The sequence below is a fragment of the Triticum aestivum genome, chromosome 5B, assembly GCF_018294505.1.
Source record: "Triticum aestivum cultivar Chinese Spring chromosome 5B, IWGSC CS RefSeq v2.1, whole genome shotgun sequence".
Taxonomy (NCBI): Eukaryota; Viridiplantae; Streptophyta; class Magnoliopsida; order Poales; family Poaceae; genus Triticum; species Triticum aestivum.
In genome coordinates, this window is record NC_057807.1 from 628,260,251 (window position 1) to 628,276,494 (window position 16,244).

The window sequence follows — 16,244 nt, forward strand, 5'->3', positions numbered from 1 at the left end:
TCAAGCGTCGCCATGCCACTGTTGAGTGACAACATGCAGCAACCGTAGGCAGGACGGACCTCAGGATCTTCGGCTCGGAGATCCGCGTTGACCGGCGACATGATAGTGCGCTTGAGTACATGGAGTACAGGAGGGGGATTTGGGGGAACTGGAGTAGGAATCAAGATTCCAGAGGTGGGGGATGGGAGGGAGATTGGGGATGAAAAGGTAGCATGAATTTCAAGCACGCGCCAATATGCTCTCGGCGCGCAAGCGCACGAAAACACCGGTGGCACCCAAATGTCGGCCTAAGATTCCTTATTCTTTCTTTTTTGGAGAGCCCGACCTTTTTTAGGATCTTTTGAGAGCCCGTCCTGAGAGTCATAATTGACCTGTTTGGCATTGCGTTACCACTCGGCCCATATTCAACGACACCTCACTGGCCCAAACAAGCGTACATCATCGAAAAGACACTGAGCTCAAATTATATAACTTGAAAAAAGGAGATACACTCTGAATAGTGGAGAATGGTGATGCCCTCATTTAGCCCACCAGTAGTTTGAGACAATAAATAGTTCGAAGCAACGATATATACAACATTTAAACACTGACTAGTGACTACTACTGACATAAACAACAAGACATGATAGTTCATAAGAAGTCTTGCTACACCACGAAAACGCACTCATCTGCAGCGCTCAGACTCTCGTGATCCAGATGAGAATGACATTTGTAACATCCCAAATTTTCAATATGGAATGTTATACATAGATCATCATTGCATATCATATTTTATTGCATTTTGGCTTGATCCGAGAAATTTCACGCAACTCAAGGACCCACGGAGAGAGTTAGGAATTTCGTTATTTTCATATTTGGGTTTTCTCAAATTTTGAAAATAGGATCATTTGATTTTATTTATTTTATCTTCAATTATTTCTACTCTGAAAATTATGAGAAAGGGAATAAAATGACTTTCCCAAAATAAAGAAATATTGAGGATTTGATAATAAAATCAAAGAAGATTTTATTTTGGAGTTTATTGCTATTTTATTTGAATTTAGGAAAATGCGCATTTTTTGAAATTGCATTTAGGCCCCAAATAAATGTTCATCTTAACCGGCTTGATTTTAGAAGTCGGGGAAAATTTATTTTGGGATTTTTGGAGTCCGTTTAGTATTTCTTTTATTTGTTTTTCTGCGCGTAATGTTTTAAAAAAACGAAAGCGACTTTGGGCCGTGTTCGGCCATGACTCCGCCTGGCCGAGGCCTTTATAATGCGCCGCCCGAGCCCACCAGCCCGCCCCCGCCTGAAACCCTAACCCTAAGTAGCCGTCCCCGCCGCCGCCGCCGTCGCACACCGCCACCCCGGTTCCCGCGCCACCGCCGCGCACCGCCGCCAAAGTGGCACGCCGCCGGCGCCGCCGCACACCGCCGCCCCGTCGACTGCGTCGTCTCCCCGCCAACCCCGCCGCCGACCCTGTTGCCCCTTGCTGAAGTAAGCCATCGCCTCGCCGCCGACGGTTTTTCTCATGAAAACCGTTCGGTTTTTCCGCCGGTTTTTCATTGGTTTTTTTATTAAAAAAACCCTAGATTCATATTTTTTCCCGGTTTAGTTTGTTTAGCGAACGTTCGTCCGTACGTTCATTTTAACGAACAATTTTCATCGTTTAGCCGCAGACAGCGAACGTTCGTTCGTTAGCCTGTCCGCTAGTTTTTTTTTCCGAATTTTCCGCGATTATTTCTGATCGCGATTTCTGATCTGTTTTTCGTTCTAGTTTAACTTTTCACTCGTTTATCGGAATCAGGCGATTTAAGCGCCTAGAGTTTCGTCTCGAAACCCTCTTTCCGATTAATCAACTCAAACCAGTTTTTGCTACTGTAAAATTTTACTTAAGTCCAGAATAGTAAATGAAGTTTGTTTCTTTCGACGTTTGACTTTATTTGCTTTGTTTGTTTTGATTCTTTTTGCAAACCGGAGTTCTTAAGTTGAACTTTCTGGTTAGATCTTTTATTTGAGTTTTACCTGTGCATTAGATGAGTGTTTATTGTATGCTTGTTTGTTTGCGATAGAGTACTTGGAGTGCGCCGCTTGCTACTTTGAATCGCTAGGTTTCGCGGATCATCAGCAAGGCAAGTAACACTTGGATCATACCTCCTTATTACCCAGTTTTATTGCATTAGATCAATCCTCAAATAATTACATGATTAGGATCTGATTTAATATGTGGGTTCTGGGAAGTAGATGAGGTACTGCCTATTACCTGTTATATTATCAAACCTTTGGGAGTTACTCCATGTTTTCTTATTATGCCATGCTATGCTAGTAGACGTGGATTGGGTGAGTGTATCCATGACAGATGTGAGTTTGTTTAATTAATGGTTTATTTAAGGTGGCAACTTTAATACACATCTGGGTGGATGAGGTACCTGGGTATTCTAGGATTGCCTATTTTTTTTATGGACCGCCACCGAGGCTCAAAGGGATCATGAGATTATTCATGCTAGAAACTTCCGTGTGCAGCCACAAGCTACTATGGGCTCTAGCGTAGTTGATTAACTCGTGCGAACTCTTAGACTAGCAGATGTAGGGGAAAGTAGGTGTAACTGTCTTCCCATCGTAGAGTGCTAGCGCTTCAAAAAGACTATGTCTCGGTCATCCATTTCTCAAACACCATTTAGTGCGAGAATCCCAACAGAGGAGATCGAATCTTGTGGGGAAAAGTGCGCAAACCTCTGCAGAGTGTATAAACTAATCATGGTTAGCCGTGTCCCCGGTTATGGACATCTTGAGTATCTAGTTCTTGGATTATCATGTGAATCTCATCATGTTACTTTAATTAATATTGTTGGATTTTAATGAAGATGTTTAATTGGGATTGAGAGGGTGTCTACACTCTCAATGTTTAACAACCACCATTATAGTTAAATAAAATTTATTCCTTTGCAGTACGGGAAAATTGGCTTTATGCAAAAACTGTACCCATAGAGCTTTCCACCAGCCATATATGCATGTAGTATAGCTTTATTTTTTCCACTACTCTCTATGTGTTACATTGCCAGCATATTCCACGTGCTGACCCATTTTGGGCTGCAATGTTCATGTTGCAGACTTTTCAGGCGACGAGTAAGGTGCTTTTAGGTCATCGTTCTATACTCAGTGGTGTCGTTGTAGTTGATGGACACACTTATCATCCAAGCCTTCCATTGTTATTGTTGTTAGATGGCCTTAAGCCATATTTATTGTAATAAGTTCTCCTTGGAGACATTCGATGTAATAAGTGTGTGATTGCTACTCTGTAATAAATCCTTCGAGTACTGTGCGTGTCAGCATTACTGATCTAGGGATGACACTGAAGCACAGAGATCAGACTGTTTGAGGTCTGGTCGCTACAATATTCTAAACAAAGGCAACTATTACATAGTAAGAGTGACATAGACGAGGATGACCAAATGACAAGGAATATGCATAACAAAAGAAAGAACTACCCATCCAGAACCAGCAGCAAAGACAACAAAGTAATTCGAAGAGATGATCCAACACCATCATAATTTGCAGCCCCGGTTCAACGACCAGTGATCCGGAGACACCAGTACTCCACAATTTCGATGCAACAGCCCAATTACCTATTAACCTGAAGGCTTGAACCACATCACTTCCTGTCGTAATTGAGACATCCAAGGGTCAAAGTTAATCCGGATGCCTTTATCATTCTCAACCTTCTTTTGGCTGCAGGCTGTATCGTTGACAATGAGGGGAATTTGCTCCCGAACTACCAGTGCTCGCTGTGAAGACATAGTTTTCCATAGCAAACAGAGCCTCTCTACCATCAAGGTCCTTACCAACGGTGATCTCCTGGTTAATCAGATAATTGAGTCCGAGAAACAGAGAGTGTGAACCGAGGCTGTTTACCGGCCTCCAACTAAAAAATCCCGAATGCCCCAACAAGCTGGTATCCTACTCATAGACATAACAGCCACTGTCCGGATACTCACGTATTTCACGGTGCTTGTATACAGTGGGGTTTTTGCAATATAACTTTTCTGGCTCATGTGTCTGAAAGATCATCAGTCTATTGCCGTCGTCTGATCGAGCGAGGAACCAGTTGTGCTTCCATGTTTTTGGCAAAGGTGGTGTGATTACAAAGGGCAGTAACTGTAGGGACATTGCATCATATCAAAAAGGACAGGCATTGTTAATGTAAGATCAGCATTGTTCAGAGTATGAGTAGGATAATGCAAGAAACAACATTGATATGTCCCTGTTGGAACTGGGACAAAAATACAGGCAAATGTATACTGTGTTCGAAAATATAGAAGTGCCATGCATGGTTATACTCATATTATCTCGCAGTCGATTCTTCACAGGAAACTACCATGTCATGCATGTGATGTAATCATGTTCTATCCTCACAAACAAATTCTTCAAGGTAACTAACAGACCATGCATTGTTATATACTCGTGTTCTGTGGGATTTTTTTGTGAGGATATTATTCTAGCCATTGATTGCTGAAGGGCGAATATAGGTATGTACACATGGTAAGCATTGCAGGATTTCACTACTTCCAAATGTAGAGTTCTCCATATGCACATTTACTTCCCTAATGTATGGTTAGATGAAAACCAACAGTGTGGTGCATGTTTCTACATCATGAAAATGAGGAAACTAACATGGCCATTGATACACACTCATATTTAGTAGTAGTATATAGATTACTGTAAAATAAGGATAATATCCATATATTCCTAGCCGTTTGATTATTCAGGGGTACAAATTGGCTGTAATGACATGGTCACAATCGCATGAATAACTCATTCCAAATATAGCTGATTTACGGCGTCTCTAATACATTGCCATAGTTCTACTCAAATTCTGCCCAAACAGGGATATGCCAATCATCACAAAAAAGTTCAAACAGTGTCATGGCGTCATCATTAACAAGAGATGAAAACAACTTACACGCGCCATCCCAGCAATACATGGTGCCATCTGCTTTGACGATCGTGTAGATGATGCCATTGTGTTGAATAGCATCATAGAAGTGTGTATCAGCTTTGCCGATGATCCACTGCGAGCTGAGTTGTCTCCAGCTAAAGAAGGCACCAGCGTAAAGATAGGCGAGTCCGCGGTCGAACAAGGTAATTAGCTTGAAGTCTGCGTAATTCGCTTGTCGTGTGGGCACTTGGCAGTTAACAATCTTCTACAAAACAAGCTCCGTCCAACTGATGTGGTAATCTAGATGACTTGGACCGCGATGGTAAAACTCTATATAATCCAACGGAGGAAAGATAATCTCATGGGATGTCTGGAAGTTCATAGCACCAACTCTTTACCGCATTCTCTGAAGGCAGCCATCCAGTGGGAGTTCATGCCGACCCAGTACATACCTGCCAAGAAGTTTTGGGCGATGGTGATCGGATCGAAGTCGAGGAAAATGATGTACGGCGACCCACTACATACCTGCAAAGAAGTTTCGGCTAATGGAGATCGGACTGAAGTCAAGGGGCATCATGTACGCCTCCGTATCGTGGTGAGCCAATCTCGCAAGACCAGATAGCAGCAAGCAGGGTGTCTTGAAAAGCTTAGGCCTCGCTTCGACGATGGCCCTGTGCATGTCCCTCGAGCATGCAGCCAGCCGCATGGCGTTCAACGTATCCATACACGAACAACAGAGGGCGAGGATGTCACTGGGGAGATTGATCCAATCGCGGCTCATATGGATGCGGCGCGGTTCGTGTTCGGCCATGGTGGAATTTGGAAGGTGGGGGTTTTGGGGAGCTTGATTTACGGGGGAGAAGTCTGTCGGTGCTGGAGCGGCTAGCGAGGGAATAATGGTACTGGGGGAGGCGAGCGAGGCGATGATACACGGGGGCACAGTGAGATGGAGAGGGAGACGGAGAAGGACATGGAGATGGTGTGGTGCTATGGGAGGGGAGAGGGAGACGAGGCGAGGCGCCAATGTGCTGTAGAGCGGCGGTGACAGACTGCATAGTGCACAGGGTGAGGCTAACTTTGGTAACCCGAACACGCCGCCTGGACTAGTATCAGGCGCAGGGTGTTGTCACTTCACTGTGAGGACCAGATGAATAGTATTTTGACCATCAAGTGTACCACAGTTGTACTACTACTACTACTAGTACTACTATTAGTAGGAACATGAGTACTCCAGTATTGTATAGCAGAAATAGGTCTCCCGTGCTAGCATGCCTGTTTACTTCATCCTTGAGGTATCATCCATATTGCGAGCAGAACCAAATTCTCGTGCATGCGGAAGCGTGAAGATGGGCCTTTGATGAGGATAAACATGTACTCCCTCCGTCTAGGTGAGCGCAACCTAGGTGGTTGTAGATTGGATGAGAAAGAGCACCGGGACGAGCAAAACTTCCAACCACGGCACTGTTACAAATGGAAACAAAATCAGCAATTAATACATAGTTATAAGGATGCCTTTCAGCTCTCCAAGCAGGCTCAATCAACGCCCTGCCGTGATGCATGCAGTGGTCGTTCTGGTGCATCAAGGACGGCATGCATATCATTCCACACTTGAGAAGAGGAAAAATGGAAAGGTAGAACGCGGCAGCAGAGGAAGAGAACGCTAGCTAACGAGGCTGGGAGGGGATCGAGCGGGAAGTTAATGCTCCACGCCTAAAGGTTTTGGGAAACCCTGATTTTCATAAGGTGACTTACTCACCTAAACAGAGGGAGTATTGCTTAATCAGAGAATGTTGCAGCATTGTATGGCAAAGTATGGCAAAGTTTGTCTCCCACTCATGCGCCAATATCCATCTGAACCACCTACGACACAATTTTTTATCTGTTTGCATAGGTCCCACCTATCAGGAAGGATGGGCACGTACACAAACAGGTACGACTCATCAGTCTACCCGCATAGCCTTTTCGTTTAGTCTACCTAGCCTTCTAATCAATTGCATGCACACCACTTCTCCCATTTACTTCTCCATCGGGAACCGATTTTCCTCGGCTTCTTCACCTCCCCTTCGTCTTCATTTGCATCCAAACCCCACTGCATTCACATTGTTTTAACCTCTTTAAATAATCATCTACTACTTCAGTTAGACTAGCCATCTAATACTAATTCTCCAAACCATAGCCCTCCGTTCCAGCGGTTCCAAATGGCGAAAGAGATCGATATGCAGGTTTTTAGCGTCCAACATGTCCTCGTCGAAGGCTCATTGAGCATAGTTGCCACCGTCACCGTCCACCCAAGGGTTGTTCGGCACTAGATCAACAATGTATCCAACTCCCTCAAAAAGGTAGAGACGAGGGTCATCGGTCTCGACGCATAGCACACGTAGCGTGCCACTGGGAAGATCCAACGCGCCGCCGTACTTCAGCTGTGCCTCGAAGATGATGTTTTGGTGTATCACATCATACACTCGCCCTCCATACCAGGTGAGTGTCACATCCCTAGCTTCTGGTGCTGCCTAGTGTTTGCATCTTGCTTGCATCATGTTTAAATTTCAGAAACTTGAATTGAGGAATTATGAAAGCCTCAGAATTTAATTAGAAGTAGGGCAAAAACCCTAAAATCTCATTCATTGTTTCCAAAATGCTCTTCATAGATGTTTAATATTTTTGGCAAGGGTTTTGATCCAAACCAAAAATAATGAACATTTTAAAAGGATTTATTTTTGGGTCTTTGAATTTAAATTAATAGCTATTTGAATTTGAGTTATATCCATACCATTAGAATATAAATTCAAATACCCCTGATATGTTTTATGAGCTTTTGGAAAAGTCCATATAGCAAAATAAAAATATTCAGAGGAGTTTTTGACATTGTTTGAATTTGTTTAAATTCAAAACAATGGCAAAAGATATTAATAAAAGAAAACAGAACAATAAAACAGAGCAGAGAAAACTTACCTGGCGCCAGCAACCGGCCCAGCTCCTGTGCTGGCCGGCCTCCTACTGTGCGGCCCAGCCCACCAGCGCCCCCTTGTCATCTTCCTCCTCTGCCAGGAGGACAAACAGGTGCGTGGCGAGCGCCGACGCTGCCCCGGCCACCTCCTGCTTCCTCGACCCCTCCTAGCAACGCCACGACGACGCCCTGTGTCCCCTCGCTCTTTCCCTCACCCGCTGCATCCTCTCCCCTCCCCTGGCTCTCTCCCTTGAGCTCATCCGAGCGCAGCCGTCGCCGCCGACCAGCGCTCGCGCGGCCGCAGCCATCCCCAAGCCTCTCCGACACGTCCTCGAGCTCCGCCGGTCCTCCCTCATCCTCCTCGTCATCTCACGCGACCAGAAGAGCCCCGGCGCGCCATCCCCGCCCCGTTCTTCCTCCTTCGGCCATGGAGATCGCCGGCGATTTTCCACCGTCACCAAGCCTTCCCGAGCACGCCAAGGCCACCTATGCACTCGCGGTGAGCCCCTCTTACTCTTCCCTCTTCTCTTAATCTCGCGCTCGTCCCCTAGCTTCATTTTTCACCGCGGCCGAGAGCTTCTCGCCACCGGCCATGGCGTGGCCGTGGCCACAGCCACCGCAGCTCGTTCCCGAGCCCACCGTCGTGCTCACCACGATCTCAGGAGCCCGTAGCCACCACCAGCTCCTCCTGCCGTGCATCATAGGTCCTTCTCCCCTCCCCGCCGAACTCCAGCCGCCACTGCGAGCTCGTTTCCGGCGAGCTCGGCCCACCCCGGCTGCTGCCGCTAGTCGTGTTGGATGCGCGCGAGTCCCAGCACCACGTAGAGCCCCTCCGACGCTCTTTTGGCCGCCGGAGGGCGAAACCCGACGCCTCTGCCGTCTCTGGCTCCGCCGGCGATGAGCCGCGGGTCAACTCCGGCGAGTTGACCCGGGTTTGACCCTAGTTTGACTTCCCCAGAGCCACTGACATGCGGGCCCCGCCCGGCTAATTAAGTTAGGTTAGTATTAACTAAGCTAGGTTAGTTTAGTTAGACACTGACACTCGGGACCCACCGGTCAGTTTGACCTGGGCCGCACGTTGACCTGCTGACGTCACAAATACGTCATGGTGACGCAGTATTTGTTTCTGGGATTTTAATAAATCAAAAATGATTTATTATTTTCAGAAAATGCCCAAAACTTCTAAAAATCATATAAAATCAACCGTAAGTCCAAATGAAATAATTTATATATGAAAAATGATCTGAAAAATCCAATCTATCCATCTGTACAATTTTCATGCATGTTAGAACAACTTATACCTGCTGATCAGGTCAAATCAATTAAATGGCATTTCAATAATCACATATGGAGTTTGAATTTGAATCTTGTATTCAAACCAACTTCATTTAATTTGTTGCTAGTTGCATTAGCTCAAAACACATTCATATTGCCATGTCATGAGCATGCATCATATTGTGCATTGCATTGATTGCTTTTCTTCTCTGTTGCCGGTATCTGTTCCCTCCTGGTAGACGATGTTCCGACGTTGTGATCGTTGACACTGATGAAGACTCAATGCTATCTTTAGAAGTGCCAGGCAAGCAAAACCCCCTTGTTCATTCCGATACAATCCTACTCTCTCGCCCTGCTCTCTTTTACTGCATTTGGACAGCAACGAGTCATTTGTTACTTGCTGCGGTAGCTGAACCCCTTTATCCTCTGCATGACCTGTCATTGCCACAGTAAATAGATGAAACCCACTAGTATGAGTAGGAGTTGTTTGAGCCCTGTTGTGCCTACTCATTCATGTTTGTTTGTCATGCCTGCTATTGCTTAGAGTTGAGTCAGGTCTGATTCATCGGGTATGAATCAGAGGTGTGTGAACATGTCCTACTGTGTGTGAGCTAAGTGTGTGAACACGATTTGGTAAAAGGTATCGGTGAGAGGCCATGTAGGAGTACATGGTGGGTTGTCTCATTGAATCCGTCCTCAGGAACAGAGTTCTGTGTTTGTGATCCATGATTCAGCTACTACCATGCATTGGGCCCTGAAATATGACCCCGCTCGACTTCTTATTCACCCTTGTCCTCTATCCAGGAGTTGCAAGTAGTTTCTGGTGTTTGTAGCTTACTGGAGGCCATGGACAGCGCTGACCGTAGGGGTGGGCTGTGATGCGGTAGGTACGTGGCACGATGTAACGGATGCCCGTTTGGTGTCTCGGGAACCCTATTCACATCGTTTGGGGCTGTGAGCGAAACCCCGGCCGGATCTCCTCATGGATGGAACCCGAATAGGCGATAAACCTGGAATAGAGACTTGAGTGTTTAGGTAGGTCATGGTCTACACCCACGTCGGCTTTCGCTTGAAGTCTGCTGAGCACATGTCGTGTGCAGACGCTAAGTGGTGGAAACATGTATGAAGAAGTACACCCCTGCAGGGTTAACATCATCTATTCGAATAGCCGTGTCTGCGGTAAAGGACTTCTGGGTTGCTTATATTAGTTCATAAACAAGTGAAAGTGGATACCCTAAACTACGCAAGATAAGCGTGAGTGCTATGGATGGCGTTCTCGTAGGGAGACGGGAGCGGGTCCATAGTGGTGTATTGATATGGTGAATATGTGGACTCGTGTGCGCGACCTCAAAAGAGTTACTTGCAGTCGTAGTTCAGGATAGCCACCGAGTCAAAGCTGGCTTGCTGCAGTTAAACCCCCACCATCCCTTTGTTGATAATGATGCATATGTAGTTAGTTCTGTGTAAGTCTTGCTGGGTACATTTTTACTCACGTTTGCCTATTTTATGTTTTTGCAGAGAGACTTCGGTCTCGCTAGTAGTTCCGCGTGGACTTCGACGTTTAGCTTGTTACCTCAGCTACGATCTTGTGCCCTCGGCAGGATCTGGTAGATAGTCAGGCTTCTCAGCCTTTTTCATTTATAGATGTCTGTACTCAGACATGATAGCTTCCGCCTGTGCTTGATTTGTATGCTCTGAATGTTGGGTCATGAGACCCTTGTTTGTAATATCTCGCTCCTCGGAGCCTAATGAATACATACTTGTGTCGTAGAGTCATGTTGTGATGCCTTGTTGTATTTGCACATATCGAGCATATTGTGTGTATGATTGAAATGCTTGGTATGTGTGGGATCTGACTATCTAGTTGTTTATCTTTAGTAGCCTCTCTTACCGGGAAATGTCTCCTAGTGTTTCCATTGAGCCATGGTAGCTTGCTACTGCTCCGGAACACTTAGGCTGGCCGGCATGTGTCCTTCTTCGTTCCAGTGTCTGTCCCTTCGGGGAAATGTCACGCATTGAGTACCGGAGTCCTGTTAGCCCGCTACAGCCCAGTTTACCGGAGTCCTGCTAGCCCAGTGCTACAGCCCGGACCCACTTGCTGATGACCGACACGTTCGATGCTGGGTCATGGATGCCTGTCCCTGTAAGTCTGTGCCACTTTGGGTTTACGACTAGTCATGTCAGCCCGGGCTCCTTATCATATGGATGCTAGCGACACTATCATATACGTGAGCCAAAAGGCGCAAACGGTCCCGGGCAAAGGTAAGGTGACACCCGTGGGGATACCGTGCATGAGGCCGCAAAGTGATATGAGATGTTACAAGCTAGATCGATGTGACACTGAGTCGGGGTCCTGACAGGTTTGGTGTCAGAGCCTGACTGCCTGTAGGATTACCAAGCCAAACTGGTCGAAGTTGTGTCTAGAAATTCTTTAGTTATGTAACGGAATTGATTATTGGATGGGAACATACGGCTCTTTTTATTTCTTATCCCTTATGCCTTCTGATCTGAGTCATCTTATCTTTCTTGCGGGGTTAAGAAACTAGGCTTTCTCTTTTTCTATCAGGATCACGTGTTACTAATCCGTAGACTTATAGGATTGATGGATTTAAGCCTCAGTTCAGTCTCTACTACTTCCGTGTGTTAACTATTGATATCAAAACCTTGATATTGTGTTTCTGAGTGGTTATGCCACCATTTTTGTGAATATCTCAAATCTTTTCGAGCATTTACAGCCGTTATGCTGTCCGAGTCATCCCAGGTTTCTAGAATAGTCTGATGCATTTGCAAATCCCTTCTTCCCATTCCCGATGTCCCTTTGGTCAGATTAATCACACAAATTAGTGAGTTGACGTACTTTATTGCCTTGACATATTTGTTGGAGTTAATACTATGACCCTAGGTGTTTTAGGGGATCATCTAGTAATCTAGCCATGGTCTGTGTTCCAGTGTGATGATTCTGGCCATTATTCTCGAAAGCATCTCGTGATGCCATTTAGTTGGTAGGTATTCTATTCCTGGGCTCTTGAACCCGAGATTCACTCTACTTACTTCATGTTGATAGTGTTTGCTTGTTCCTTTAGGTAATTAGTAACCTTTGCATTAGTCCTCGAGGTTCGTGGTATTCCCTTCTTCCAAATACTATGAACCACTTACGGCAGATGTTTGTTGGATCAAAGATCACAATCAGGGTACTCTTAAGGAGTTCTCCATTCATATTTGTGAATATGCCAGTTCTACCTTTCCGCATGGGTTATCCGGAAGAAATGTTGAATTTGACTCGACATACTAACCTATGCATCCACAATTCAGAAAGTCATATGTTCCTTGAGTTGTCCCTCTTTAGTTGTATCCTGACCCCCGTCTAACAATTGATAGTCAGGAATAGTCGTGCAACCGTGTTCATCGATGCTTATTATTCTTGTGGTCCGTCAAGCCATTCTAGTTCAGAATGACTAGGAGAAACAAACTCCAGTACCTCATCCATTTCTAGGATTGGGTCAAAGCAGTTGTCTTCCGCAGATCAGATGCAATCCAGCTTTTGATTCTGTTCTACCCTGGAGTATCACCCCCTTTATGTCAGGATTTTCATGAGAATTGCTCCAGCCCTTGTGAATTCTTGACGTAGTGATACTTCTCGCCATCATTACTCATTCCTCGGTTCCGTGTTGTCGCAACCAGAATACCGACAAGTGAATCGTGATGTGTGAAATCAATACTCATAGCAACCTTGTTGCTTGGTAGTTAAAGGACAATAATTTCATCCTTAGCATGTTGGTTATTGAATCATCATCCTAAGGTTGATCGTGTTACCTAGTCCTTATTCCTGGTGCACTTTTCAATCAATGAGTTAGGATAGTGTCAATCCTTGCTTGTTTGATCATATCGTCTTGCCCTGAAAAGCAAGATTGTTCTCGAGCTTGGTAACATATCGGTGGTTCGTGATTTTCTGAATATCTTCTTGAAAGTATCACCAGGTCGTCACCTGACCGCTGTGTTGAGTTCGTGATCAAGTAGGTTTCTTATAAACCACCCCTTCTCCAAGAATCTGTGTTGGGTACCCTGAGCTAGTTGGTTAAGCTAACAACAGCTTGGAGAGTTGGAAGATAAAAGCTTTCCTGGCATAGTTCATTTTAAGGGATATCTCTTTGTGCGTGTGTTGAAGGAAGATGATATCTTCATTGATTGATCCTCATGGTCAATTGTTGGATCTATTGTCTTACCCAAACCTTTGATTTGAGTATGGGCTATCGTCAAATCAAATCAGAACCAACGATGTTCGTAATGTTGTCTTACTCATGGTTGATTCCTCGAGCATACACCATTACATCTTTGGGTCTGACCAATACTATCACATTGTTCACATAGTGGTGGAAGTCCAGTGAAATGGAAATTCCGATGAGTTGTTGTTGAACCCCATCAACAGCATTTTGCCTCCCCCATGATTCGTGTTAAACATTAAGCTAGTGTTGGAAACTTTGTAAGCAATGCCTTCGTGTTCCGTTCATGAAGCTTATGCTTGGATGAAAGAAGTGACTTCCTCTAATTCATGTGCATTTGATGCAAGTTGCCGCCGTGGATTCGAGAAAGTCAATGTCGCTTCTTTGGAATCATCCCAAATCGGTCATGCATACGTGCGAAGTATTCTATGGTTCGGAGACTTGCAACCTTCATTCTATATGTGTCCCTAGCACACCAAGCCACTGATTGCTTTGTTCAAGGAAAAGGAGTTGTTGTGCAAATCCTAGGTCATGCGCAAGACCTCGTTACCCTAGATGATGGTTCCCCACCTTAACTCGGTAGTGTTTTATTGTAAGACTACTATGTGGTCATGCTTGTCTGACACAGCGTGTTCACATGTGTGTAGCAGAACCAGCTCATGTTTTGGAGCTTGCTATCGTAGTTCATTTCCCGAGAATCTCGCAACGCCATCTCATCGGTTTGTGTTGCAAACTTTCATTTTTCTTTATAGACTTGATGAGTCTGGAATATCCTGACACCAACCAGATCTGAATCTCAGGCAGATGTGATGGTTGGAGCATTTTCCAAGAACTATAATATTGGTCCCTCCGTAACCGGTAAAGTGGATGTCGTGGCTGACACACCCAGCCGGAAGACCTATTATTGTAGTATCTTGATTGAATTAGTTGGCCACCTCCCCATAAGGACTTCGTAGGATTTACTCCCTAGCTATGCCTTATGATTTTTGTGTTTCCAAAGTACTACCTTTACTTGATGTTCTAGATACCAGACCATTTCAAGGAATGGGATATGCTAGTACATCAAGGAGAACATTAGAAGCGGAGTGCTAAATGTCTCTCGGTCGATCATCCAGATTTCATCCCCTTGGCCTCGCTAAGGTGAAATCTGAGAAAGTGTTATCCTCCTTTGCATTTGCATCGTCCATCGCTAGTCATCATGGTAGTATGTTGTGTTGTCAGCACCCTTGACATGGATGTTGGTAAAACCTTGATGATTATGGAAATGCTCAAGTTCTTGAGAGCACGCATAAGCGCTAGGTGTTACCATCGGCACTAACTGGGAATGCTCTCAGTTTCCTCGGTTATGCTATAACCCTTTCAAAAGTGGACTCACTCTCTACTGTTGAGCTTCTCCCTAGTTACTAAAATCATCCCTTGTGTTGTATTCAACAAGGTAATCCACATCATCCATTCTAATCCGGTATGCCATTCCACCGGACTCCTCCAAATGATCGATTGTGATTTGCCTTAGGCTGGTATAAAGAGTTTCAATGATCCTTGAATCAAAGGTAATTCTTTTTGCCACTTAAGGGGATATCTCTATGAATCACCCTCCTCCAAGATGTCTCGTTATGGTATCATGGCAACTTAACTCTTCGCTACATTGACAACCGTTTACCACATTCTTAAGTCTGGAATTGTTGTCAACCTAGCGAGCTCTCGTCATCTATCTCACTCCATTTCCTCAGATGTATGCTTCGTGTCTCAGCTCGATAGATGTGACAATGTCTCATCCCATGAGTTGATCCTGAGTTGTTCGGTCTTCAGAAGATCGATCCTTCTAGAGTCTCCTTCTCCTCGCGTTGCCATGTTGGCTGGAGTTTTCAGAGCAAGACGACAAGGCAAAGATGGTGATTGAATCAACGTTCATTTGAAGTGCAACCTGGATCGTGAAGATTGTGTTAGTTTGCATTCCCCCTTCATCTTACCCTACGCTTGAATCTCGGGACGAGATTTTTGCTTAGTGGGGGTGAGTTGTCACATCCCTAGCTTCTGGTGCTGCCTAGTGTTTGCATCTTGCTTGCATCATGTTTAAATTTTTGAAACTTGAATTGAGGAATTATGAAAGCCTCAGAATTTAATTAAAAGTAGGGCAAAAAACCTAAAATCTCATTCATTGTTTCCAAAATGCTCTTCATAGATGTTTAATATTTTTGGCAAGGGTTTTGATCCAAACCAAAAATAATGAACATTTTAAAAGGATTTATTTTTGGGACTTTGAATTTAAATTAATAGCTATTTGAATTTGAGTTATATCCATACCATTAGAATATAAATTCAAATACCCCTGATATGTTTTATGAGCTTTTGGAAAAGTCCATATAGCAAAATAAAAATATTCAGAGGAGTTTTTGACATTGTTTGAATTTGTTTAAATTCAAAACAATGGCAAAAGATATTAATAAAAGAAAACAGAACAATAAAACAGAGCAGAGAAAACTTACCTGGCGCCAGCAACCGGCCCAGCTCCTGTGCTGGCCGGCCTCCTACTGTGCGGCCCAGCCCACCAGCGCCCCCTTATCATCTTCCTACTCTGCCAGGAGGACAAACAGGTGCGTGGCGAGCGCCGACGCTGCCCCGGCCACCTCCTGCTTCCCCGGCCACCTCCTGCTTCCCCGGCCCCTCCTAGCAACGCCACGACGATGCCCTGTGTCGCCTCGCTCTTTCCCTCACCCGCTGCATCCTCTCCCCTCCGCTGGCTCTCTCCCTTGAGCTCATCCGAGCGCAGCCGTCGGCGCCGACCAGCGCTCGCACGGCCGCAGCCATCCCGAAGACTCTCCCACACGCCCTCGAGCTCCGCCGGTCCTCCCTCGTCCTCCTCGTCGTCTCACGCGACCAGAAGAGC